This window comes from Pleurodeles waltl, chromosome 9, assembly GCF_031143425.1.
Source record: "Pleurodeles waltl isolate 20211129_DDA chromosome 9, aPleWal1.hap1.20221129, whole genome shotgun sequence".
NCBI classification, from domain to species: domain Eukaryota; kingdom Metazoa; phylum Chordata; class Amphibia; order Caudata; family Salamandridae; genus Pleurodeles; species Pleurodeles waltl.
Genome location: NC_090448.1, coordinates 1135830263 through 1135857829, shown reverse-complemented (window position 1 = coordinate 1135857829; position 27567 = coordinate 1135830263). Strand labels below are relative to the sequence as shown.

General features: G+C 44.2%; 1 protein-coding gene across 1 annotated transcript in view; it reads left to right on the top strand.

The window, feature by feature from the left end:
* The window catches only part of FUT8 (fucosyltransferase 8), a 584495-nt gene that overhangs the window by 116610 nt on the left and 440318 nt on the right, over positions 1–27567 (top strand). Inside the window, exon 2 of the mRNA XM_069208896.1 lies at positions 16380–16492. The gene's annotated coding sequence lies outside the window, so the exon portion shown is untranslated. The remainder of the gene's footprint in view (positions 1–16379; positions 16493–27567) is intronic.

The following is a 27567-nucleotide window of genomic DNA, read 5'->3' as shown; positions in this document are numbered from 1 at the left end:
TTCTGCCTGGGTGCTGGGCACGCCATGGCCTTTCCTGGATGGGCACTTAGAGGCTTACTTTGTCTCTCTTCGTCTTTGTGACAGGAACCAGCATCATACCTGGATTAAGAGGACCATTTACTGTTTCCAGAACCCATCATCTCTGATGGCGCGCCCACACGTGAAACACTTCTAAGACACTTTTTAAACCACACTGGGGCTTAAAAATAGCTCTGTCGAAAAGCTCACCTCGGGACTTTTTGGTTTATTTTTAATGTATTTTCCATCATACATTTGGTGAAATGTGTAGCCTTTCAGTTTGAGGTGGTGTTAGTGACACTTACTCAGGCCTATGTTTACATTGGTAAGGCCGTGCGATTGGGTTTGATACTGTATATTTAATAAAGTATATAGATTTCTTTGTGTATTTAAATGTTAGGGTGTCCACAGGGCCTGGGAACATTCAATTATTCGTTTAGTATCAGAAAACATGTAACACAAATGAAAAGGCACTTTTCAGAGCCTTCTCGAAAGTTCATGGGCTGTATTCACTTCCATCTTGGGAGCAATTCCACCTTTGAGGACAGACTATGCACATAGTGTGCCCAGCCTCCTTGAGATTAGCATTTTGATGTAGAAATCGGCAGTAGAACTGGTAGACTGAGAGTAGTAAGCGTTCCTGGGCACGGGGAATAACTGTTCCACAAAAGTAGTCAGCAGCTAACTTGTAAATATTAATGAGTCCGAGCAGCTTGAAGTCTTTGGGCTAGATGACCGGTGCTCAGCGCAAATACTTTAAAACTGTGGTTCCCAACCGGTGGTCCGGTGACCCTGGGGGTCCGCGAAGCCTCCTCAGAAGCTCCACAGCTGCTTAGAAAATTAAATATTATTAACTGCTTAGGTCCCCAGTTTTCAGTAATGACTCAATGGGGGGGCGAGGGTCCCTGGATTCCAATAATGATTCAGTGGGGATCCCCGGGTTCCAGTAAAGATAAAGTGGGGGTCCACAGAAGTCAAAAGGTTGAGAACCGCTGCTTTAAAATCTTCCTGCCTCAAACACAAACTTATTCTCATGCTGTTATTTTGTTAGATCTGAGACCACTGTATGCATCTGTGTTAATTTAACGATTGTACCCTGTTCCACAGACCATACCATGGAGCTCAGTAACAGGTTACAAACAAAAGTGAGATCTAAAGGCTTTGCTTTTTGGTGCAGTCTGTCTTGTGACCAGAGAGGATGGTGGGAATTGATTGGTGTATGTTGTGGTGAATTGATTTGGTGGCCTGGTTCCATAAGGGTCAAGGCCACCAACTTCATTTTTGTCCCTTTAGTTGTGTTCTGTTTGAGGACCAGCTATAGATTGACACACACCCACAATCCTCTTGTGCACCACTAACCCCAGATAAATCTGGGATTTGTCAGAATGAAAAAGAATGTCCCTGGTGACAAGACCAGGCCCATTTCTGAAAAGAGCAAACTTGGAGACTACAGTATTGAAACATTGTAGTCCCATTGCAGGCATGCCACGGACACCGAAAATCGTTTGAAAAGTCAGACTGAGATTTGCAAACACTGAAACCCACTCAGAATTGCACTAATGGAGAGTGGCCAAACTGCTGACATTCCAATAATTGAGATTTGCCAATCAGCAAACACTGAAAGACCCACAGAATTATTTTAATGGCTACTGGTCAGTCTACAGACATTGGAACTCTTGCAGGCCTACAGTGGTGGAGATTTGTCAATCTGCCAACACTGAAAGTCCCACAGAATTCTCTCTGTGGAGACGGTCAGTCTGCAGACATTGAAACTCTTGCAGGCCTTCAATGACGGGGGATTTGTCAATCTGCAAGCACTGAAAGACCCACAGAATTCTCTCCGTGGAGACGGTCAGTCTACAGACATTGGAACTCTTGCAGGCCTTCAATGACGGGGGATTTGTCAATCTGCAAGCACTGAAAGACCCACAGAATTCTCTCCGCGGAGACGGTCAGTCTGCAGATATTGAAACTCTTGCAGGCTTGCAATGACGGGGGATTTGCCAATCTGCAAATACTGAAAGTCCCACAGAATTATTTTAATGGCTACTGGTCAGTCTACAGACATTGGAACTCTTGCAGGCCTACAGTGGCGGAGATTTGTCAATCTGCCAACACTGAAAGTCCCACAGAATTCTCTCTGTGGAGACGGTCAGTCTGCAGACATTGAAACTCTTGCAGGCCTTCAATGACGGGGGATTTGTCAATCTGCAAGCACTGAAAGACCCACAGAATTCTCTCCGTGGAGACGGTCAGTCTGCAGACATTGAAACTCTTGCAGGCCTTCAATGACGGGGGATTTGTCAATCTGCAAGCACTGAAAGACCCACAGAATTCTCTCCGTGGAGACGGTCAGTCTACAGACATTGGAACTCTTGCAGGCCTACAGTGGTGGAGATTTGTCAATCTGCCAACACTGAAAGACCCACAGAATTCTCTCCGTGGAGACGGTCAGTCTGCAGACATTGAAACTCTTGCAGGCCTTCAATGACTGGAGATTTGCCAATCTGCAAGCACTGAAAGACCCACAGAATTCCAAGAATGAATACCGGTCAATCTTCCGACATTCCAACACAGAGGTTTACCAATCTGTGAACTTTCAAACTCCCCGAAAATGCCCTCAGTCTGGTCAGTCTGCAGACATTGGGACTCTTGCAGGCTTCCAGTGACTGAACAGGTCAGTCTGCAGTCAGTATCCCCTCCCTAGTGCCAGAAACTGACCATCCGTATAAAGTTGTGGTTACAGAAGATCTCATTAACTGGAAAGTGCTTAAGTATATTTTGTTGGTCGTTTTTTGCGGCATGTGAGTCGCTTTTCTCTCTGAGATTTTCTCCACTTCCGTCCAGATGTTCACTTAAATATAAAAACAGAGCGCCCCTTCGTTTTCAGCCGCGATCAGTGGTTTTCGTGTGGTGAAGAACAGGTGGGGTCTCTTACTGTACACGGAGCTGGGGAAACTCGAGTGTGTACTGTACATGGAAATACCGAGCACTCGGGAAACCCCCACAAAGTCCCTGCAGCTGAGGTTGGTAGGAAATCACAGTGTCGTCACAGACGGAAGTGCCTGAAAACTGAGCCCGCTGGTAACAGAAATGCCGTGAAATGTGCTGTTCAGCACACCTGCCAGGCAAGTTTTGTGTTACTCATTTTGTTCTTTTTTTGCTTGACTATCTTCCAGAAGTTTGCAGAGTTGGAAAAGTTGTTTTAAAAGAACGCTTGACAGTTTCTCAGTTTGTCAGACCATTATAAAATTCTAGAAATTGCTTTTCCTTTGCAGAAGTGCTTATGTGACTTTGGTTTTATGAGGCTAGAGTGTGAAGGTTTCATTCTTCCAGCTTCTTTTAACACACCACATATTCCCAGATTCTCAAAACTCGAGTATCAGAATTCAGAAATGTACTTTTTAAAGACAACTTCTATTCCTCAGTGGATTTCTCACTCTTGTGCGACTGTCAAAGAATGGAGATTTTCTTAGCTTTAGTGAAAGAAAGTCTTGATTTTATTAAAACACGGAGGCGAGTATTATGCTTATCTTCTCTTGCTTTAATTCAAATAGCAGCCAAGAAACTACAAATCCCAGCAAACCCCGCTGGGAAACTACAAATAAATGAGTATGTCATACAGTATGTCATACAGAATGTAACCAATCAGATGCATAGAAGGGTATAAACATATTGGCTGATAGCAACAAGTCCTCTTTTCTTGCAGAGCAGTTAAGACACTCTGAATAAAGGTATTATCAACAGCAAAATAATACATGCCAATATAACTGAAAATAGAGCCTCAAAACGATAAATAACATGAATAGTCTTTTGATCCAACTTGGGAAAGAAGAGGTCTTGAAATAGAGACGTTTCTTGAGTCGAGGAAGTTGCCGCCTGCAGATTATCCTGGAAGGATGCGGAAAGGATCCTAGGCTGACTGGTTGGTGGTGGAAGTTGTACCTAATGAGAGTAAAGGGAGGGTTAATAATAGACCCAAAGCGGTGGGATAATACTCGCCTCCGTGTTTTAATAAAATCAAGACTTTCTTTCACTAAAGCTAAGAAAATCTCCATTTTATTACAAGCACGGAGGCTCCTATTATGCTTAGTTCAAAGCATAGAAATTATTGAATTAGCTACATGAGACACAGGTTTGCAATAAAAGGTTCTAAAGGTTGAGACATTAGACCAATCAGCGGATTTGAGAATGTCCCCCAAGCTCAAACCTGTCCAAAAAGCTTTGGAAGCCATAGCTCCTCTGGTAGAATGGGCACCAAAAGTGGAAGTGTTAATGCCAGCTAATTCCATCATCCATTTCACCCATCGTGCTAAAGTAGTGGAGGTTACAGGTTTATGAGGGGGTCTGAAAGAGACGAGGAGTTGAGCTTCAGAGGACTTCCTCAAATCCTTAGTTCTAGAAATGTATTCCTTCAAACAATTTCCGACACATAAGTTAACATGTTCAGGAAAATAAGGATAAAACACAGACATTAAATTAGTTTTTGTTCGTCTTTGTACCTGAAAGAAAACACCTTGAGGAGTATACTGGACTGAGGTGACATCTAAAGCTCTAACATCAGAAATACGTTTTAGGGAAACCAAACAAAGAAGCATGGTTAATTTGGCAGAAAGCAACTTTAGAGATAGAAGGGAATTGGACGGTTGGGATAAGAAAAATTGTAAAATTACATTAACATCCCACATGTAATTGTACTTCGGTAAAGGGGGTTTAGTGAAACGGATTCCTTTCAATAAACGGCAAATCAGAGGATGTTCACCGACAGGTTTATTGTTTACTCTGTCATGTTCCGCGGAAATTGCCGACCTGTACATGTTGACCGTTCTGTAGGCCTTTCCTTGAGCTGCCAATGAGGCTAAGAAATTAACAACTAGGACTATATCCGCTGAAGTGGGATTGGCACCCCTGAGCAAACACCAATTATGCCAGGCTGACCATGCTGACTTGTAAGCTTTGGTTGTGCCAGGAGCCCAGGCTTGTCGTATGAAGCTTGCAGCTTCCTGCGAAATTCCTGGGGTTCTCCAGGCAGACCCGAAACCATCCAAGCAACTATCTGGAGGGATTGACTGAGTATCAGGTCGTGGGGATGACCTTGAGGGTTCAATAGCAGAGATGGAAAATTTGGAAGAAGAACGGGGAGATCTATAAGAAGTTCGAGAGCTAACGGGAACCAAGGCTGACCCTGCCAGAGAGGGGTAATCAAGAGTACTCTGGTGGATTGAAGTCGAACCTGCGCCAAAACTCTGGAAATCATTATGAAAGGAGGAAAAGCATAGTTGGTTTGATTGGACCAGTCCTGTTGGAAAGCATTGGTGGCGAAAGCTTGGGGGTCTGGTCGCCAGCTGTAGAACCGAGGGATCTAGGTGTTTAAACGGGAAGCAAAAAGATCGACCGAGAAGGGACCGAATTTGGAAGAAAGAACGTTGAATATTGAGGGGTGAAGACGCCAATCGCTGGAATCTTGAAGGTATCTTGAACACCAATCTGCGATTGTGTTCATCTCTCCTGGAAGGTACTCTGCACGGAGCGAAATTTGATTTTGGAGACAGAATTCCCATAGACTCTTTGCCAATTCGGCAAGGGGTTTTGACCGAGTACCCCCGAGATGATTTATGTAACGAACCGCGGAAAGGTTGTCCATCCGGAGGAGAATAGAACAGCTTACCCTGTCTTTGGCGAAGGTTTGGATCGCAAAGGAACCTGCAAGAATCTCTAAACAATTTATGTGCAGATATGACTCCTCTCTTGACCATAAACCTCCAGTCGAGAACTGAGCGCATCTTGCGCCCCAACCAGTCCGACTTGCATCGGATTCTAAAACAAGATCTGGTGCTGTAGAGAATATTGCCCGGCCATTCCAAGCATCTAGATGATCGAGCCACCATTGAAGTTCGATCCGGGATTCGTGATCCAGCAAAATTAGGTCTTCGTAAGTAAAGCCTTCTCTGAGATGCCGGATTTTTAATCTCTGGAGTGCTCGATAATGAAGGGGACCTGGAAAAATAGCTTGAATGGATGAAGCTAAAAGACCGATTATCCGGGCGAGACTCTTGATCGTAAGTTGTGATTTGCTGAGGACCAAGTGTATTTCCTTCTTGATATGGGAAATTTTCTGGGCCGGAAGATGAAGAGTAGCCTTGGTAGAGTTTATAAGGAAACCCAAAAATTCCATGTGATGAGATGGAATGAGGTTGGATTTGTCGTTGTTTATTAGAAAACCTAATCCCTGAAGGAGAGAAACTAACATGTTTACATGCTGTATGAGAGTGGACCTGTCCTGGTGTAGGATAAGGAAGTCGTCTAAGTAGACGATAATTCTGACTCCCTGAGCTCGTAAATGAGTTATGACTGGCTTCAACACCTTGGTAAAGCACCAAGGAGCCGAGGAGAGACCAAATGGAAGACATGTAAATCGATAAAATTGGCCGTTCCACTGGAATTGTAGGAACTTTCTGAAGTAGTGATGGATGGGAATGGAAAGATATGCATCTTGTAAGTCTAGTCGGACCATCCAATCGTTTGTTAACAACGAATCTCGAAGATGGAGAATAGTTTCCATCTTGAAATGGTGATAGACGACAAATTTGTTGAAAAACTTGAGGTTTATCACAGGACGAAATTTCTTGTTCTTCTTTTGCACCAGAAACAGAGTGCTTGTAAAGCCTGAAGGGTGAGGGACGCATGGCTCTATCGCCTGCTTGAGAATCAAGGAATGGACCTCGCGTGAAAGAAGAGTGTTTTGTTGTTCGGAAAACTTTAAGGGTTTTGGAGGACGATGTTGGAAAGGAATTGAATAGAGTTCTATATGATAACCTGAAATTGTCTGAAGGACCCAAGGATCTGCGGTTAAGGACCGCCAATTTGTCACAAACATAGCTGTCCGGCCTCCCACCAACCATGAGCCATAAGGAGGAACGCTTACCTGCGTTTTGGGAGCCTCTGGATCTGAAGCCACGTCTGAAGGAGCGATACCTTTGTGGATAGAACTGTGGCTTGTACTCCTGAGGGTACGAAGAGGAGCCTCTGGTCTGATTGACCGCACCCCTCTGGGTGTAACGGCCGGCAAAGCGGCTCCTGCCTTTGCCTGCTCTTCAAAAAACACGGGAGTGAAAGATTTTGTTCATGGAAGACTGCGCCTTGTCCATTGAGGTGAAAGTTTGAACATATTTGCTGAGTTCTTTGAGGAAAGAGTCTCCAAACAGCAAACCATTGGCTTCTGGACCCGTCTCCTTGGTTGCGAGCGAATTAAGTTTAGGGTCGATTTTGAGGAGTAGACTTTTCCGTCTTTCCTGTGCCATAGAGGCGTTAGCATTTCCAAGAAGACATATCGCCCGTTGGGCCCAATTTGAGAGTACAACCGGATCCACTTTTTTACTCTCCATTCTAGCCTCTTCTGCTAGATCTAAAATTCTAGTGAGCGGACCAGAGATGTCGAGCAACCTGTCCTGACAGTTGGTCCAAGCTCTGTCCACACCTTTTTTGGGATCTTTCCCAAATTTTGTGAAAAACATTATCATGTTTGGATCAATGGCCGGAGTATTGGTGATGTTGTTTGGCAGGGAAGGTCTGGGGCACTCAGATTTAAGTCTGTTGCGTACTAATTTATCTAGTGGTTGACGTAAATTCTTCAGTACGTATTCTGAGACATGATCACAGGGAGTCCATTCAGTGGAATTTGGGTGACGGATAAGGGATGGGTCAAACATTGGTTGACCCGCGAAATCCAATAAAGTATTCTTCAATTTTGTTTGAGAGGAAGACTCTCCCAGTTTACTCAGAGAAGTTTTACGCCTCTTCTCCATAGGCCCTGGCCAGATCATTATGTCTGGATCCTCCTTATCCGAATCTTTATCCGAATCTGAATCACCCATATCATCATCAGTGTCTCCCAGATTAGTGATCTGTATAGGAAAGGAAGTGCTAGGGGACTGGTTAGGTACCTTTTTTGCCGGAGAGTCGGATTCCTCCTGAGCCTTGTCTGCCTTTCTTTTTTTGGATTTAGAAGGCGAGGCAGAAGAGATTAACTTCCTGATAGAGGCCTCAAATGTTTTAGAAAACCCAGAAATTGAAGAAGATACCCCTTTCTGGACAGAATCTTTAATAAAAGAGTCCAAGTCATCTTTGAATTGCTGAGCGTCGTCTTCTTCAGAAAAATTCTCCATATTCCCAGAAAAAATTGTTATATATGGAATATTAAAATGAATAAATTAAGAATTTCCTCTTGACCAGGGTAATTAAATTATCTGACTAAATGAAAAAAATATAACCCTGAAATAAGGGGCGAGTATACTGCCAAAACGAAGTCTGTGAAGCCCCCAGTAGATTATATACGATAATTTATATATTAGCGTGTTGACAAAACCAGGAGAAAACGGAAGAAATGCCGAGAGGACGAAAAGCGCGCTGCCGAAGGAGTGTCCGTTGGTAAACAAAGCCGCGGAGAGCAGCCGGCAGGCGTCAGCTGAGGGAACAGCTGATCTGACGCGCGTTCAATGAACGAGCTGTCAGAAGCTGTGAAACTCCGTCCGCTCGCGTTCAGAAGAACGCTGCGGATTAGAGCTCGCGCGCGCGCGCGCCCCTGGCGTTCAGGATAGAACGTTGGGGCGCGATACGAAAGATTGAAATGTTCAGCAAATTTAACAAAAGCGAAACCGAAAAAGGTTATAACAAGTTAAAAAAGCATACATTAAGCATAGAAACACAGAGTAACAATAGAAAAAGGGTAATATATATAACCAACACAAACTTTAGTGAATGAGTAAAAAATAGTACTTATCTTGACTGCTAGCAGCAAGAAAAGAGGACTTGTTGCTATCAGCCAATATGTTTATACCCTTCTATGCATCTGATTGGTTACATTCTGTATGACATACTGTATGACATACTCATTTATTTGTAGTTTCCCAGCGGGGTTTGCTGGGATTTGTAGTTTCTTGGCTGCTATTTGAATTAAAGCAAGAGAAGATAAGCATAATAGGAGCCTCCGTGCTTGTAATAAAATCGTCGAAGTACCTCTGGAAATCTGAGAGGTTTGTTGATGTCCGCCAAGGTAAGCATGTACTCATGCAGATTTTAGGTAGAAAATGCTCTACTCTGAATTATGCAAAAATATGTTTGGTAAAATATTTTCTGGTCTTATGTCTCTAGGAGGGGGACGTTTCCCACTGGAGGAAACCCCTCCCTCTACACTTCCGTAAAACACTTTCCCAAACTTGGACTGCACGCACTCCGACTTTTTATATGAATAAGTGAAAGATGCGAGTACTCACCAGCTCTAGGCCCTTCACATACTTCAGTAGTACTTACCTGTCTCACAATTACTCATGCTTTTATGGAGGGGGAAAGCCTGCCACACTGGTGGGGCTTCCTCGCTTGAAAACACACTTTAGAGTTCTAAAAAAAATCCATAAATTCAAAATTGTGTGTGTCATGGTTTGAACTTACGGTTGTAAAATGTTTTTTTTTCCGTGCAGTTGATGACTGCAAAAGTGTACAAAAAAGATGGTGGCGTTGACTCGAATGCAAAGCACCGGGTGGCTTTTCCTGGGGTATTTACAACTACTTGCAAGTACAGTTTAAGGAATGGAGCAGGACCGCTAGGTCTGCTCACTGGTTAGTAACACCACGCACTTTGTGCTATTCTGTCATTTCCTAGGGTGTCATGCTACGCCACAGTTTAAAAGACACCGGCGAAGAAATTGTTTCCAACGCTGAGATTGTGCCAGCCAATCGGAAGGCTGGCTTTGACCACCGACGCTGACATGCAGTGAAAGTTGAGTGAGGCTGTGTGCTTCGTGCCTGTGTGGGGTGGTGTAAGTACGGGCACGGATGCTCCTGGTGTCACTGCTCGCGAGCTGGCTGCCCTGTCAAAAGCTGGCAACTGGTCCTTTCCCCTGATTACACGTCCCCGCCTTTCCAACAAGTGCAGAGGAAGAAAGTAACAGCTGTTAACGCACAGAACACGGGGCAGTAATGTTGCAATATTGATTGATTACATCTACTCATTTAAACGCCCAGCCCGCGTGCCTCATTGGCTGGGCGTTGATGTATCTGAACGACAAGTTACTCGTTGCCACGATGCCCGGTATAAAACGACTACGATTTGAAGGGACCAGGGAGAGAGGACGGACTGAGATAAACCCGCCCTTTAAACCTACCTCTGGTAGTATTGACTTTTACCGCATGTAAATGAGCTGCAGCTATGAGAAAGGTGAGCGCGCGCTGGAAGTAGCGCCTCGTCTGCCTCACAACCCAGACAGGGCGCTACGTGCCGTTGTTATTAGAGGAACTTGCTGAAATGTCCTTTTCAGTAATTGGATCGGAGAGTTTCACCTTACTCAGCCGGGTCACCCACTGACCGGGCCACCCAAAATGCTTCCACTCGGTAAGAATGGCGCGCGCGGGTTTTAGTTAACTTGGGGCTCAGTCTTGCACCATTTCCAGGTACAGCGCATTGAAAGCCTCGGGCGGAGTGCGCTTTGTAATAACATCATTGAATGAATGAATGAATTTATCGATCAGGATATAGTTAGATAAAAGTAATCCTAAACAAAACAATATTAGTAACCAGAAAAAGAAACAGTGGGAGTCAAAAAGTGTAAAGGCAGCTGTAATGTTAGTAGTTGTAATAACTATAGTAACAGCAATAAAAACAAATGAAATAGAATGGCAATAATAACTGTTTACTTACTTATTTTAATGATTTTTGCAGCGGTTATTATTGCCATTGTATTTAATTTGTTTTTATTGCTGTTACTATAGTTATTACAACTACTAACATTACAGCTGCCTTTACACTTTTTGACTCCCACTGTTTCTTTTTCTGATTACTAATATTGTTTTGTTTAGGATTACTTTTATGAATGGTATCACGTGCTGCGGATGCTCGCGCGCTCTTTGGTGCGGTTCATTTCTCTTTGACTAGTCGTGTTCGGCTTTAATGTTCAATGTTCATCGGTAACCGTCTCACGCTGCTAGCCACCTCCCGGGACTGCGGTCTAACAATAGCCAGACTTTGCTTATAAGAAGCAGACGTTGTCTACAGTGCCACAAACCAGCAACATGGTGATGCGAAGCGCTATATAAAAAAAGAATTACACAATATTTACTGCAAAAAAATCCAAGCGGTGACGTCCCAGCGTTAGTGGCAAAGTGTGAGAGGAGTCGCGGAGTTTTTTGGAAGGGGTGGGGTTGTTACTTAGTACTCCCACTTGTAGGCCTGCTGTTCCCTACTACGGATTCCGTATCCTGAAGGTGGACCGACCGGTTCGAGCACAAATTAAACAATGAAGTGCCAGGAGAGATCATGTCTGAACCTGGTTCACATTGTGTAGTGTGTAACTCAAGACACACAGAGTAGAATTATGACAGGATTCCCACTGCAAGGGCATGCAGGGTGTAATAATTACATATCCTCATTGTTGCCACGTGACGTTTACAGAGCCGTGCTTGAGTTGAAGGCGCGCGCGCGCACGCACACGCGCGCACATTCACACTCTCTCCCCACGCTGCTTCCAGGTTTCTAGCTCAGTGGGTTGAGCGTCCAGTGCAAACATGGACGTGCAACAGGTTCTATCTGTGCAGGCAGTGACGATGCAGTATTAATTGTTCCTAGGTGCTTCACAGAGAGTAACGTTACCAGTAGGCTGTCGTGTTAGCGATATGCCCTGTTTTGATGGTTACTCTTGGTTATTGCCAGGGCCACTGAAATTATGTGGCAAGAGAGGGCCAAATTATGCGACAAGAAAAGGCAAATTATGCAACATAATGCCGCACATTTTGTTATTGTACAGCTTCATTATTTTGACATTTTTAGGTCGAGCGTAAGCGCTCTGGCCTGTTGTAATCTATCTGTGGGTTTTTAACCACGCCCACCGCACATCCATCACTATCACTCGTTCTTGGGCTTGCCTTTCAAAAATCCTTTTTTATCATTGGTAAATGGTTTACCTTTGTCCGTCTTTGGGGCAGTTTTGTTACCGTCTTGGCCATTGACCTCGTTACATGGATAATTGCACTTTTGCTGATATTTTTGACTGCACTGCGAGTGAACTTCTTTTTCCTTTTGTGTGTCTCCTTCGCGCTCATGCTCATGGCGGCCATGGCAGTTTGAATTGTCTCGCTTATGTTAACTGTTTTACCTTTCAATTTAGAACACTGGTAGTGCACCACAGTCAACAATATTTAAATGTCCAGTTCCTTGATATCATATTATTCAGATTGTCTCTTTATTCTTTTTCCTTTTCAGAAGACGCATATATTCATAACAGCAACAGCCAATGCGTTTCGTCCTTTGACTTAGGACTTCTTCAGGGCTAATCATTCAACTTCAATTCAATTCAATTCACCATATCATTTCCCATATGGTCTTTGATGCATCCAAATAAATATCTTCTGATCTTCCACGAAACGGGAAAGTAACAATCCTTCGATATCCGTGCACAAGGCGTGTAACTTTTCATTTTTAATTTATGTGTCAAGAAAGTCCAGTTAGGAATTTACAACGCCAATAGCTCTAACTCAAGCAAATGTGGGACCCATTGCATTGCAAATGCTTGTTAAACTTGGTAACATTGTATGGGCATTGGTTGCACCCATACTAATAAGCAACAGAAAGGTGACCAGTCCAGCTTTGCAAAGGGCCTGCCACTACTGGGCAACAGGTGTCGCTGTGTATTTAGTACGTTTTCAACTATTTGAGCTAGAAACATTTTTTTTGTGAAAATTGGCAGGTTATGCGGCAGATAATGGATTATGTGGCCAGTTTGGCAAATCTATAACTATGCAAAAACCACAGCTTCTGCACAATCACTTAATTCCAGTGGTGCGGGTTATCGCCAAGAGTAGCGCGCACCCACTTCACTTCTTACACAAAGAGATCCACACTCCAGGTAGATTTTGCAGATCACCTGTAGATTCTCTAATTGCTGGAAACTGTTGCCAAATTTTCTTTTTTCAGCCTCAGTTTCCAGGCATCCGGAGGGAAGGAAGAATGACCAGGCCACAGAGGCGCAGCTGCACACGCAGCTGTCTGTGTGCTCTGGTGCCGCTGGGACTGACCAAGACGGAGAGCGTTGCTGGACTTGGAAGTGTCCCTACATAGCTGCCCATCATTCAGTCAGCACACTGGGCGCTCATTCCTAGCTCACCACTAGCCCCTAGGGTTTCCAGTGCAAGGACGTGCCCTCCTCGAGGTGTGAACACACAAGGGGCGTGGCTTGGTAAGCCTGCCACCATTACTGGACATAGATTGGCCATTGGCTACTTAAGTGTGCTACCATTACTGTACAGTGATTGGTCCTTGGCTCCTCGAGTGTGCTGCCATTACTGTACAGTGATTGGTCATTGGTTCCTCGATTGTGCTGCCATTACTGTACAGTGATTGGTCCTTGGCTCCTCGACTGTGCTGCCATTACTGTACAGTGATTGGTCATTGTGCTGCAGGAGGAAAGGGAGATGTCAGCACAGATGTCCTGTGCATCACACCGCACTTTAACTTTAAAGCTTAAGCTTGGTGGAGCAACATAGTGCTGCGTTTCAATGCAGGATGAAAAATACCAGGCCTCCTAAATACACAATATCTATATAATGCATTGTAGACTTCATTGAGGGATTCTACTAATAATAGCAAGTCATACAGTGCTCAACGGAAACATACCTTTTTTGGCAGTTAATGATAGCAACCGAACTCAGTGTTATTCATTCAGTCATCCTTCAAAGAACGAAAGCTTGAGTAACTTCTGAAGAGTCTCAAACTTCTGCAGTTCACATTGCTTGCAGGTGTTTGCATCATGTGCATAACCAGCTGAGTTGTCTGACCAGCAATGGAACTATGAACTGTAGAATATACATGAAGCACCAGGATACCCCCTCGGGTGACAAGCCGTGCTATACAAATAACACCTGATTGATTGACATGAATATCTCCAACAACCCACTCAGCAACCTTCAAACTAAGAACCTGCAGTTGATAGGAGATGCATTAACCACCTGCACTATTTTACTTAGAAGCTGACACTTGCTGAATTACTCCTCTCCAACATGTCTTAATGGTGCACATTATTTTTTGCCAGGGCGGCTTGGTTTTGTGCCGTTGCTTGCCTCTGGCTCAGCTCCTCCTATTAATCCTCTAGATTGTCCACCTCTGTTGAGGCAAACTCAACTTTTTATCACCCTCAAGATAGTAAAATGATTTGCAAGTATTTTGTTCGTTCAGTTTCTTGTGCTGTCTAGGACTGATTAGACAATGGAGCTCTCTTCTGACTCGTCTTCCCAGAGTACATCTCGCCCCCTGAAGGCAGTATTACCAGGGGCGGCTCACTTCATCACGTGGCTTAAAACACATGATCATGTTGCTCCTGTGCCCTTGAAGCAGGAACATACAGGGGGGCAAACCCCTTTTGTCCTTCTTCCCTTCTTATCCTCTTCTCATAGCTACTGTCCTGATCTCTTCTTGCGTAAGGTTCTTCTATGAGCTACCTTACCCAGTCCCCAGCCCCCGCCTCCATAATCCCATATTTCGTTGACACTCAGTGTGTGATGCCACTCAGATATTGGTACCTCTCCGACCCTGCTCTGATTCTCCTTGGGTATTTAGCAGTTCACCACCATTTTTCATAATTTTCATCATTAAAAAAACAAAAGTGGGTGAAATGCCGAAAGAAAGATATGAGAACTGTGATCCTGGGTACAATGGGCAAAAGGAACAGATGATGGCTGGACTGCTGAACAATGTCAAACATTCACCCCAGTCACAGATCTGGGCCTAAATCCATTTTTTTTTTGCATGCCATGCCATTCCAGTTTAGACCTAACCATATGCAAATCAGTCGTTAGTCTTGGCCCTATTCCCTATGCCACTGGATTCAAGCTAGCCTGACTGATGAGGGGTGATACCCCGAAACCGGTCCCAGGATGCGTGGTCTGGTCCAGAGAAGACCTGGCCTGACAGTTAGGGCTGGACTGTTCCCATGGGGAAAAGGGCAAGACTGATTTGCATTTGGCTGGGTCCCAAAATGGGGTGGCATGGTGAGCAAAAAAAAGGATGGTTTAAACCCAGATCTGTGACTGGGGTGAATGTTTATATTGTTCAGCATTCCGTCTGTTATCTGTTCTTTTTGCCTCGGTACAGTGGGAGCACAATCAGTCAGTCTAGGGTGGGGCCAGAGACATTGCTAAAAATAACAAAAATATTCTATAACTTTTAGTTGGCCTTTCACCTGCAGGTAAATGCATTTAAAATATAATGCACACATCTAAATTGAAAAATAAATTCAACTTAAATGTATTTGTGGGAAATGCATTTTTCTGGTAGGACAGCTTGGTTGATTAATGCAGTCACTTCAGATGTCTGTGGGAGTAACTGGGAAGTCATTAATTGGAATTGTGACTGGTTCACTGGGGAATAGTGATGTGTATTTATAGTGCTGGGAGGTCCAAATAGGTAACAAAAAACTGAGTGTTAGTCATTAGCTTAAAAATGTATTACATAACGTTAGTTAGATAACTCACAGTGTATATAAGCTGTCACAAAATGAGCAAATACATTTCCTTTAAATGTTTACAGGGCTTTCAAAAGTCATGTTTTTAATAATACGCTGATTGTACCTAGTGCAAATCGTTTTATTGGTTTCCATGATTCAAAACAAGAAATTCCAGATTTTGCCAATTAAAGCCTATACTGGCTCCCCAGCAGTCTAGATTTTCTGATGAACTAATTGTGCATATTTACATATTGTTCAGGGAGCAGGTTCCATGCGGAGAAGCCTTGTGCCTTCCCTAGCTGCTTCTGCCTTCTCTCACTCCACACAGAGAAAAGTAGTGTAGGGGCTGAAGTTCGGTGCGTCCCTCTGTGTATTTGCAGAGACCCTTTCCCAAGGGTAGAAAGGCTGATTCATGTGCATGTTGGACCAGAGACTACATATTTCAAATAGCTTCTTTTCCAACGTCAATAAATGCCAAAAATAAATGCATTGAGAATAAATATGTAAATTGTTTATCTTTGCCCTTAAATTGAAAATAAAGGATAATATACATTTTCTCAGTTCTCTAAGTGATTTTAGATTTTACCATTGCAATAATTTCAGCAATGTATGACAAATGTATTGAATATTTTACATTCTGAATTTGACTCATTTTTAGTAAAAAATAAATAAAAGTTAATTCCCATTAAAAAAAATAATAATAATAACTCCCAATGCCCATGATTCTATAGATTTCAAAAAATTTATTTTTCTTTGCGTTCACCTTCAGCATCCAGTACCCCTCCTGCCATCGCCCACAGTACATCATTTTTAATTGATTAGCAAACGATAAATTCTTTGCAAGCATATGGTGATTTTTTTTCTTCTTTTTTCCAGATCTCCTGCCCACCAAGGATTAGGAGGTTACTCTGCTTTGGTGATCAACTTCTCTGATCGTGATGCTCGGGGAGAGCTGCTTTCACGCCCACAGCTTAACGGACCACGTGAAGGTTGGTACTTTCTCTGAATAGTGTAGCCTGTGGGTGTCCAACATGTGTCCACGAGAAGCATATCTATGCCAGATTTTCAGGGCATCCAGCGACTCTGTAAATGATTCCCATTTGGGTTTTTTGTATTTAAGTTTATCTATTGTCTCGTGGGTTCTGCTATCCCTGATCTCTTCTGGCACCCTTGTTTCAGGTTTGCTGTAGATGCAAAGATTTTGCAGACATGTTTCATCTGTTGCCCTATATCCTCATCTTTTTGATGAGTAGACAAAATGGCAGGTAATACCCAACTGCTAAGGGCAGAGGAGAAGGTACATTCCTGTTGTTAATCTACCCAGCCCTCCCTGCAGCCTTCCAACGGAGAGGCCTCCGAGCTGTTCATGCATGTTTTTACTACCAAGCACTTGTCCTCAGTGAATGCCAGAAAATAGTCGAATAATCTAAACTTGACTGTCAGCCAAATGTAGACATCTTTCAGAGAGCTTCAGCCATCACTGATGTGTTTTCTCCCCTGCAGGTTGTTCAGTTGATGTTGTTGACATGTTATGAGTTTAAGGACGTACATGTGTGTCAAAAAGAACATAAGCAATTTAGTCAGTTCATTTTTCATGTGAAAATTGTATAAAAAAAAAAAAACTCTTTAGCACTTTTTGATATAAATTTAGCCAGTTGCCATTTTTTCAACAGATGTCGATGCTGTGTTTATTGTGTTGAATCAAAAGAAGCCCCGTGGGTGGTGAATAACAAACATGCTTTGGCAAAGCCAACAGGTCTGGCTTGGAATAATGGTCTGTGGTAAAACTTTAACGAGCCTGCTGCAGTGGAAAAAAAGAAAAACCTTTGCTTTCTGTATACTGCACATGCATGAGATAAAAGGGTGAATGTGTGATGGTTCAGTGTCCTTCTGAGACATAAAATATTGCCTCGTGCATGGTAATGTACGAAATATCACAGGGAGCGTAATGATAAACCCAACAGCCAATAGCATGAGATGCGCGAGAAGCACACATCTGGGCGGAGCCAAAGCTCACTCTATGTACATTTTAAAGAATTGGTGACAAAAGGTATTACGGGATAGCGGAGGTGTCGGGCCAGACTTAACATATGTGCAAACATGCACTATTGTAGCATTCTGCAGGGTGGGATATTACCACATCCCACAGTGCATCAACTAATAGAAGGATTAGAAGGATTTCACTCCTACTCCAGTGGAGTGTTAAAGGCCTAGACAGCACACACAGGGTCTTAGTAACTCCAGGTACTCCAGGATGCTCTTTCCTGCCTTCCCACTCCCTCAGCGGTGTATTCCCCACCCTCCTTTTCCTAATTTCTCCCTCGAGGGGTTGCACACATTGACTCAGAAGGATGTATTGTAACACGTGGTCCACTTCTGAATGCAGCTTATGCAATACAGGAAGATGGCGGGCGAGTTGAAGGCTGTTTTCACACCTGGGTCCTGCAGGAACTGTTCACATGCAGCTGTTTCCCAAAGCTGCACTTTACTGCGTAAGGCCAGGCCTGGGGGATCTGAAAGAGAAGATCATTTCAGTCTTTCTAGCCCTGATAGAAGAGGCTTTAAGTACACTTTCCAATTAAGTTAATTTCAAGATAAGTAGGACCATACAGCAGTTCACATGCTGTGGTTGACCCAGACCTGACAACTCACACGGAGCCACTGTGGGTCACACGTTTTTGGCTCCCTTTACACGGTCACCCGGTAAGGAGTCGAAATCACGTGGAGGGCAAGACAGCTGGAAAGCACTGTACAGAGCAGCTTTCAGCCTCTTTTTAGGCTGAGCCTAGGCAGCGTGCATGCGCTGTCTCTCGACATGTTGTAATATACAGGGAGTGCGGAATTATTAGGCAAATGAGTATTTTGACCACATCATCCTCTTTATGCATGTTGTCTTACTCCAAGCTGTATAGGCTCGAAAGCCTACTACCAATTAAGCATATTAGGTGATGTGCATCTCTGTAATGAGAAGGGGTGTGGTCTAATGACATCAACACCCTATATCAGGTGTGCATAATTATTAGGCAACTTCCTTTCCTTTGGCAAAATGGGTCAAAAGAAAGACTTGACAGGCTCAGAAAAGTCAAAAATAGTGAGATATCTTGCAGAGGGATGCAGCACTCTTAAAATTGCAAAGCTTCTGAAGCGTGATCATCGAACAATCAAGCGTTTCATTCAAAATAGTCAACAGGGTCGCAAGAAGCGTGTGGAAAAACCAAGGCGCAAAATAACTGCCCATGAACTGAGAAAAGTCAAGCGTGCAGCTGCCACGATGCCACTTGCCACCAGTTTGGCCATATTTCAGAGCTGCAACATCACTGGAGTGCCCAAAAGCACAAGGTGTGCAATACTCAGAGACATGGCCAAGGTAAGAAAGGCTGAAAGACGACCACCACTGAACAAGACACACAAGCTGAAACGTCAAGACTGGGCCAAGAAATATCTCAAGACTGATTTTTCTAAGGTTTTATGGACTGATGAAATGAGAGTGAGTCTTGATGGGCCAGATGGATGGGCCCGTGGCTGGATTGGTAAAGGGCAGAGAGCTCCAGTCCGACTCAGACGCCAGCAAGGTGGAGGTGGAGTACTGGTTTGGGCTGGTATCATCAAAGATGAGCTTGTGGGGCCTTTTCGGGTTGAGGATGGAGTCAAGCTCAACTCCCAGTCCTACTGCCAGTTCCTGGAAGACACCTTCTTCAAGCAGTGGTACAGGAAGAAGTCTGCATCCTTCAAGAAAAACATGGTTTTCATGCAGGACAATGCTCCATCACACGCGTCCAAGTACTCCACAGCGTGGCTGGCAAGAAAGGGTATAAAAGAAGGAAATCTAATGACATGGCCTCCTTGTTCACCTGATCTGAACCCCATTGAGAACCTGTGGTCCATCATCAAATGTGAGATTTACAAGGAGGGAAAACAGTACACCTCTCTGAACAGAGTCTGGGAGGCTGTGGTTGCTGCTGCACGCAATGTTGATGGTGAACAGATCAAAACACTGACAGAATCCATGGATGGCAGGCTTTTGAGTGTCCTTGCAAAGAAAGGTGGCTATATTGGTCACTGATTTGTTTTTGTTTTGTTTTTGAATGTCAGAAATGTATATTTGTGAATGTTGAGATGTTATATTGGTTTCACTGGTAATAATAAATAATTGAAATGGGTATATATTTTTTTTTGTTAAGTTGCCTAATAATTATGCACAGTAATAGTCACCTGCACACACAGATATCCCCCTAACATAGCTAAAACTAAAAACAAACTAAAAACTACTTCCAAAAATATTCAGCTTTGATATTAATGAGTTTTTTGGGTTCATTGAGAACATGGTTGTTGTTCAATAATAAAATTAATCCTCAAAAATACAACTTGCCTAATAATTCTGCACTCCCTGTACTTCTGTGGGCTTTCACCACGCCCATCACAAGTCCATCACTTTCATTCGTTCTTCGGCCTGTCTTTCAAAATTCCTTTGGTTTGTTAGGTAAAAGCTTTACATTTGTACCGCCTTGAGGTGTCTTGTTACTGCCTTTGAGACTGACTGTGTTACATGAACTATTGCACGATTGGCCATATACCTTAGCGTCAGCACTTCGTGCTCTGTGGCGGTATGTTGTTTCTTTCTCTTCCTTGTTTTCGTGCATTACTATTTTTGTGTTTTTGCAGTTTTATATAGTGTGAACTCGACCCGACGATTGGAGCGCTTTACATGAGCACTGGTTATATTACACAAGGAAACATTCATTTTTGGTAGGCACGGGGATTAAGTGATGAGCCAAGGCCGAGACTCGAACCTGGTTCCCCAGCTCCAAAGCCTGCAGCTCTGGCCCTTACACCACATCCTCACCCTTATGCTGCGCGGTGTGATGCTTGTACTACATTTGTTTAGCAGTTGAAAACTATACAAACTGGACCATGTAAATAGAAAGAACACAAGGGAACTCATCCGCGACTCTTCCTGGCACAGCGGGAGAGCTGATACTACAATATTCACTGCACTCGGGAAACTCCCCTCATAATGCTTTGCAGGGCATTCCTTTTACAACATGTTTTTACCCATAACACAGCCTGTCGTGGCCCTGCTACAATGAGACCACCACCAAAACGTTCAGCACGATGTGCTCTTTCTGCCAGGTCATCTTCTGGGTCCCCAAACTAGGTTGGGGGTAACCCCAAATTCATAACTTCTCCCACCATTCAGTGTCTTTTAAAGCTCGCTCAATGCTGGAACTTTTGTTTTACAGCTGGGAGTAGTTTGTGTTTTAAAGGCCTTGTTTGTAATATTTTAGCCGGCGGTGAAGACCGTCGTATTATGAGCTGTGGGGTTTGGCTGAAGCCAAACCTCCACAACTTCACCTGGCCCGCTAGTGCGGTTGCACTGCCGCAGTGACCTCCTCCAACCCGGCGGCAGGCCTCAGGCCGCCGTCCGGATTACGAGGTTGCACGCCACCAGGCTTTCCGTGGTGGTCACCCGCAGTCACGCACCCGGTGATAGGAATCTTCATTCCTGTCGCCGGCACAAACACATCACACATGCACACATCCCCCCTCCAGCCGTCCATACACTCACAGGCCCCCCACCCCTTCACACATGCATGCATTCACATACACACCCATTCAGCATATGCATACATGCACTCAGACACACCCGCTCACTCGCATGCATCCATACAGACACCCCCATACATGTGCACATACACTCTCAGACACACACCTATCAGCACCCCCTCAGCAAACATACACACACACACGCACCCAAACACACCACAGACCCCTCCCTTCCCCCTTTCAGGCACCCACTTACATTTTTCGTCCAGGAGGGTATGGGTCCTGGCGGTCTTCCCTCTCTGCCACCACCACGCCGAAGGACACTGCTGAGCCATCCAACGGCTCGTAATACAGAGGGCAGAGTCCTGCTGGTGAGGGAACAGCCTCTGCAGCCCCGACTGCCAGAACGAATGATGGCTGCTCTCTGCCTCAAAAATGTCACTGTACTGGCGGTCGAATGGCAGGTTCGGCTTTGGTGGTCAAAGTCGTAATGAGGGCCTTGATATGTTTGGGTGACCCTTCTAGGGGTAATCAGTGGTTGCACAATGTTGGCTATGGTATGATCCATCTGCCAATGAATATTTGTAATTATTACTTGTGCCGGCCACACAACTAATAGCCCAATTTCCAACACTGGAAATTTTATTTGCTGTTGGCACAATAGCCTGTAAGTCTGCGCCAAACGAAATAAATTGTGTGTGCAAATTCAGGTTTTTAAATCTTATGCTGTACAATCAGACAAATCAACTACCCTAATTTGCATACTACTAATGTTTCTTAAAAACATTTCTTTAGATAAGTACTTCTCAGTGCAGTGTAATAATATGCCTATTAGTGTTCACATTAAAGAACAGTAGATGTTCTAGTAACATATTAGATAGCACTGGGCAGAGTGTGGCGATCTTTAACTCCCGGGTTAGAAAAGCAATCAATACAGTAGCACCTTTGAGAGAGACCAAAACCAAAGCTGGGGAAAACAAGCACAGCCCCTTGGTTCACCGAAGAGCTTAAGACACTCCAGAGATCGTACAGAAAACAGGAAAGGAAATGGAAACTTGATCCGGGTCCTGTCGAAAGAACAAAACTCGGAGAACTGCAGGGCACTTATAAATGTGCCATAAAACATGCCAAGTCATGTTACTTCTCTCAGAAATCAGAAATGCAGACAACACCCCAAAAGAACTGTTTAAAGTAGTTAAGGTATTAGCAGCCCCTATTCCCTATCAGTAGCTAGAAGATTCGCAAACATTTTGTCGCAGTGTCATGAAAATATTTGCTGAATTCTCAGCCCCCCAGTTGGCCCCAGGAGCGCATGATCGGGAACTCAATAATACACCAGTGGGTGGGGCAACTCTGTCAAAATTCTCATCCTTAACAACTACCAAAATTATCTCCTATCTGTCCAAAATTCACTCTGGTTCCCCTAACAACCCCTATCCCCCCAGAATACTTCAAATGATTAGCGATTGCAGAGCAGCACCCCTAGGAAAGATCTATGCAGAAATATTAGAATCAGGAATAATTCCCAACACTTGGAAAGAGACTGTGCTTATGCCCATTTTTAAAAAAAGCCGGGGGCGATCCAGGAGACCTTAAAAATTTGCGCCCAGTTGCTCTCCTTCCAATGCTGGCTAAATTATTAGAAAAACACATAAATGAAGAACTTGCTACCTTTCTGCTGGGGCACGACCATCTGGACATCTCACAACATGGATTCCGAAAACACCATAACACTGAGGCCGCCCTACTGGTCACCACTGATATTATAAGAAAACAGGTAGATCTAAATTGATTCGGTATTCTGATTCTATTAGATCTGTCAGCTGCATTTGACATCATATCACCCCAAATTCTGATACACTGCCTCTACAAGGCAGGTCTTAGAGGCTCAGCTTTGAGCTTGCTGGAGACCTTTCTCCAGGAGAGAATACTGTTGACTAAGTGTGCGGATTTCTGCTCAGCCTTACAAACTCCCTTGTGGGGTCCCCCAGGGATCGTTTTTGAGACTGACCCTATTCAATCTGTATGTCGCCCCTCCGGCCAAAATTGGTTCGATCCTTTGACTTCCGGGCGTCCTCATATGCTGATGACACCCAAATCATTGTTACCAGGCAAGGCAGCGTTGACATCACAGCTGGCAGATTTCAAACCTGTATGAGAGAAGTCAATAAATGGATGAACCAAAAATGGTTAAAAATCAATGGGGACAAAACCTAAGTTATGGTCTGTGGTTCGAACCCTACCAGTTGGAACCTCAACTGGTGGCACGAGACTTGTGGGACCTTACCAACTCCAGCAACCGCTGTCAGGAATCTTGGAGATATTTGTGATTCAGCACTAACCTTTGATGCCCAGGTAAACAAAGTTACAAACACATGCATCTTGCTACTCAAAATTCTTAAGAAAATCCTGCCTTTTATCCCACAGGAACTTAGAGTTACGGTAGTCTTGGCCCTCATTGTGTCCAGACGAGACTATTGTAATGCCCTCTACCTGAACATCAATCATCTTGCTCTGAATAAGCTACAGCTTGTTCAAAACTCGGCTTCCAGATTGGTACTCGGGATACCCAGGTCTGCTCCCATTAAGGAGGGCATTAGGGGATTGCACTGGTTTCCAATTAGGAAACGTATCACCTTCAAGCTCTTCACTTCCAAGGCTCTAAATGTTTACAAACCGCAATTAGCTGGCACATACCAAACCGCTCATTAAGATCATTAAACCTCAGATCAGCGAAGATTCAGAGAACCCACAAAGTAAAATGGGCCTTCCAAGTCATTCCTCCCCACCTTAGAGTGTGGATGGCACATACCTAGATTGCCTATTTTAACATTTCCTCCTCCACTCCACAGGGTCTACATTGCACCCTGTCTCGTGCATCGAGCATGGTCAGCTTATAGGGGTTGTGTACATTCTGTGAATGGCTTTAATGCTAGATTCACACTATCTAACTTCCATACGTACATCAATACATAGCGATTAAAAAAAAAAAAAACAGAAGCAGACAATTCTGCATTTTATATGACATAGACCAACTCTTGAAGTTGTTTGAAAAAAAAGAGGCAAATTCATGTAAATCATATACCTTTCAGAAAAAGATCTCATTACCAAAAGCAAAATTATATTGGTCAAGGTGACGAGAACCTAAAAAGTAAAAACCTAAAAAAATATATATATAATAAGATTAAATAAAATGTATTTAAAAAATTGACATTTAAAAAAATATTCTCCAGCTTTTTTCCGTCCAGGGAAAATAACTTAAGGTGTTGATTCTATATCCACACGGTATTTGGAGAAAAAACACAATCTTTTACACTGCTGCAGGAACAATAGATATTGCTGAGAGGAGGCTACACTTTTATCATATGGAGGCTGTTTTACGCTTCATAAGAGGAAGCACATGGGTTCCTAGTCTTCCACTTTAAGGCACAGATTCCCAACATGTTGCTAATCTTAGAGTAAAACTTTTTTTGGTCTGAGCGGCTTGGTCTGCTTCATCAGACAGTGCATTGGGGTCTGTGCATCTCTCCAATCTGGCTGTGCAACGCTGCCAGGTTGGAGAAACCTAAGTGCGCATGTCAGTTTGGCTCTCCTAAAACAGCCGGCCAAACTGTTGTGCGCACTTCGTGCACTGACTCCACTCCCCCGCCTCCCCCTCCCATGGACCAGCCCACCACTTCCTGCACCTGCTGGCTGAACCAGCAGGTGAAAAATAAAACAATATTAAAATATAGTTTTATTTTTTAGCTGCGGTGGGGCGACGCTCCTTCACCATTGTAAAGGAGCCACCCCTGGAATGTACTCACAGTTGTGAACAGAAGGTAAACACTGGACACCTTGACCCTGCAGTGGAAGATATCTTCACACCAGGAGCTTACGATGAAATGAACACCAATGTCACTTTAGTGCACAATCACTGTTTGGGGTAGTAAAGTTCAGATGAGAAGGCAATGTTCGCTGCCTCTAAATCTGTTCTCCATTTCACTAATGACTGTGGTAACTGCAGCCAGTGTTTTCTTTAAGATTGGAACATGTGCTCTGTCATGAACACCCAGATCTGTACTTTGGATGAATTATCCCATTGAGCTGTTCTAGCAGGTTGCACCTCCTGAACTGCTGTCATTGTAACTGGCGACCTGCAGGGTCCAGGTGCATTAATCTATTTATACACGCAAGATTAGAGCATCTGATAAGAAATCTCCGCAGCAGGTACATAAACCCTCTCTGTTATGCCCCTAGGGGCAGTCGCGGCTTGCGCGTCAATGAAGGGTCGGGGGCGGCATGCGGGGGGATTAACAGGGGGGTGAGGGGGGATTTAAATTAAAAAAAAAAAAAAAAAAAATCCACTTACCTGTGCCGCCGCCTTCACCACTGCGCTGCTTCTCTCCTCTCCCTGCAGGCACAGGCTCCCAGCCTGCCCTGCCCTGTGCTGAGCAGCGTCGGGATTGGCTGGGAGCGCCCAGACAGGGTGCTCCCAGGCACTCTGGGAGCCTGTGCAGGCTCTCTCCAGCCCGGCAGCCGTGTTGCTGGGCTGGAAAGCCCTGTGTGCATGTGTGTTTGGCTGGCCCGAGACGGCTGGCCAAACATGCATGGGCTCTAAGGGGGCTCCCCCTCTCGCTCGTCACCCTCGAGGCCCCGCCCCTTTTCCACAAAAACTATAATAAGCAAAGTTTATTATCGTTTTTGTGGAAAAGGATTGTAGCTGATGCTGCTGGCTGGGAGGCGACACTCCTCTGCCCTTATTGAGGAGCCGCCCCTGCCTAGGGGGCTGTAACTTGTAGTTTTCACACAGCTCGCCGATCACATTAACTCCCCAAACTGTCTAACCTGCGAGATGAATAACGGAAAACTGCACAAACTAATATACATCTAAGCAGCAGAATCATTGACCTCCTCAGCTAACTTATTGGTGGATGCCTGTGGCAAGCCAATGCTGGCGCATAAACTCACCACCCCTCAGACTTTGCCACCCAGGAGAGAGCACGTGAAGGGAAGCACCACCGATAGGCTACATGCAGAGCTCACTGGCAAGAGGTGCCTCATGGCACTTTGGTGCTTCTTACGGGAATATGGGGACGGGGTGTCTCATGACCAAGGATGGGGCGCCGGATCAGAAAAGAAAGCTTGCCCCAGCTACTTTAAAATGTTCACTTTAAATCCTATGCAGTTAAAACCCAAATTTCCTCCAAACCTTGGCGAGCTGTGCACTCTTTGAAGTTCGTGCCCCCGGACTTCTAAAGTCAGTGACTGAGAGCACTGCCTTGTTCAGGAGTCCGTTTCAATCATGTATTTATATATACTGGTGTGGGTCTTGTGTGCACGTTTTGTAATACCTCAGTGATTGCTGGTTGTAAAGTAAATGTTGGTGCTCCAGTCCTGCTGTCAAGGACCCCGTGCCACATCGGGCACCTTGGGCCAGCGTAGGCTTTTAACTCACAGCAGTTTGCACTCTGGCATGTGTAGTTTTGATTTGAGCTATGTAAACGTACTATGAACAGCTGAACATGCAAAATACCGTAGCCGGTGTCTAATGTGTGTTGATCTTTCATTGGACTACAAACAGAAGACACGGGAGTTCCAGTACAACATGTTTCCCATTTAAAGAGTCCTGTTATGTTTGACACAATATATAGTATATGCGGTGCTCGAAGTGGGTGGGATCAGAGGGGCACAACGTGCCCATACATTTTTAATTTTAGAAAAACATTACACGTTTTGTGAAAAGACAACCGTCAGGGAGTCTCCTGTGCTAGAAACCGAGGGTGGGGCGGGCAGCTAAACAAGCCTACCTGCCAGGGTGCCTGTTCCCTGAACGAAATGTAAATGTGCACAACCGATCAGTCTGCAAATGGAAAGGTGCTTTGAGGAGTATTGGCTTTAATTGATGGAATCCGTTGAAGCATCCTGATAACACATATTTATTCTTTTTGAGTGGCGTTGTAAGGGAGCTACAAGCTAAGCTGTGAAGGGCGTGCTTTCACAAGACCGTTATGTATATAAAAAAAATGCACTGCACCATCTGCATAAAATCTATATTTTTTAAACCCTTTTTTATCTTAAACATATTTGTGCTTTTGCAGCAGTCTGTCTTATATTGTGTATAATGCAAGTTTAAAATAAGACCTTGCATGTTCAATCCTTTCTGGAACCTTATAGCACTAAACATGAACAGGACGCTCTTCTCCACTTTACTGGCTAGAATTCAATTATGTGGCTCTTTAGTACCGTGTAATAACTAATAGAGTTTTCATAATGTACAATAGTGCATTTCCTGCTGATTAACAGAACTTGTATTCAGTTTTCATTTAAGCTGTGCTTTATTTTATATGTGGTTACAGGAAGGTGAAAGACCGGAAAAAAAGTTACAAAATATTGTATTTTTTAGTAACCCTTTGACTACGCTTCCAAATTCACCCCACGCCCTTGCGCGCAGCATCACCGTTCCCATACTTTTTTCTTTATGCACTTCAAGCGCTGAAAAGATGCTATTTCTAAAATAGTCTGCAGTGTTGACATAACC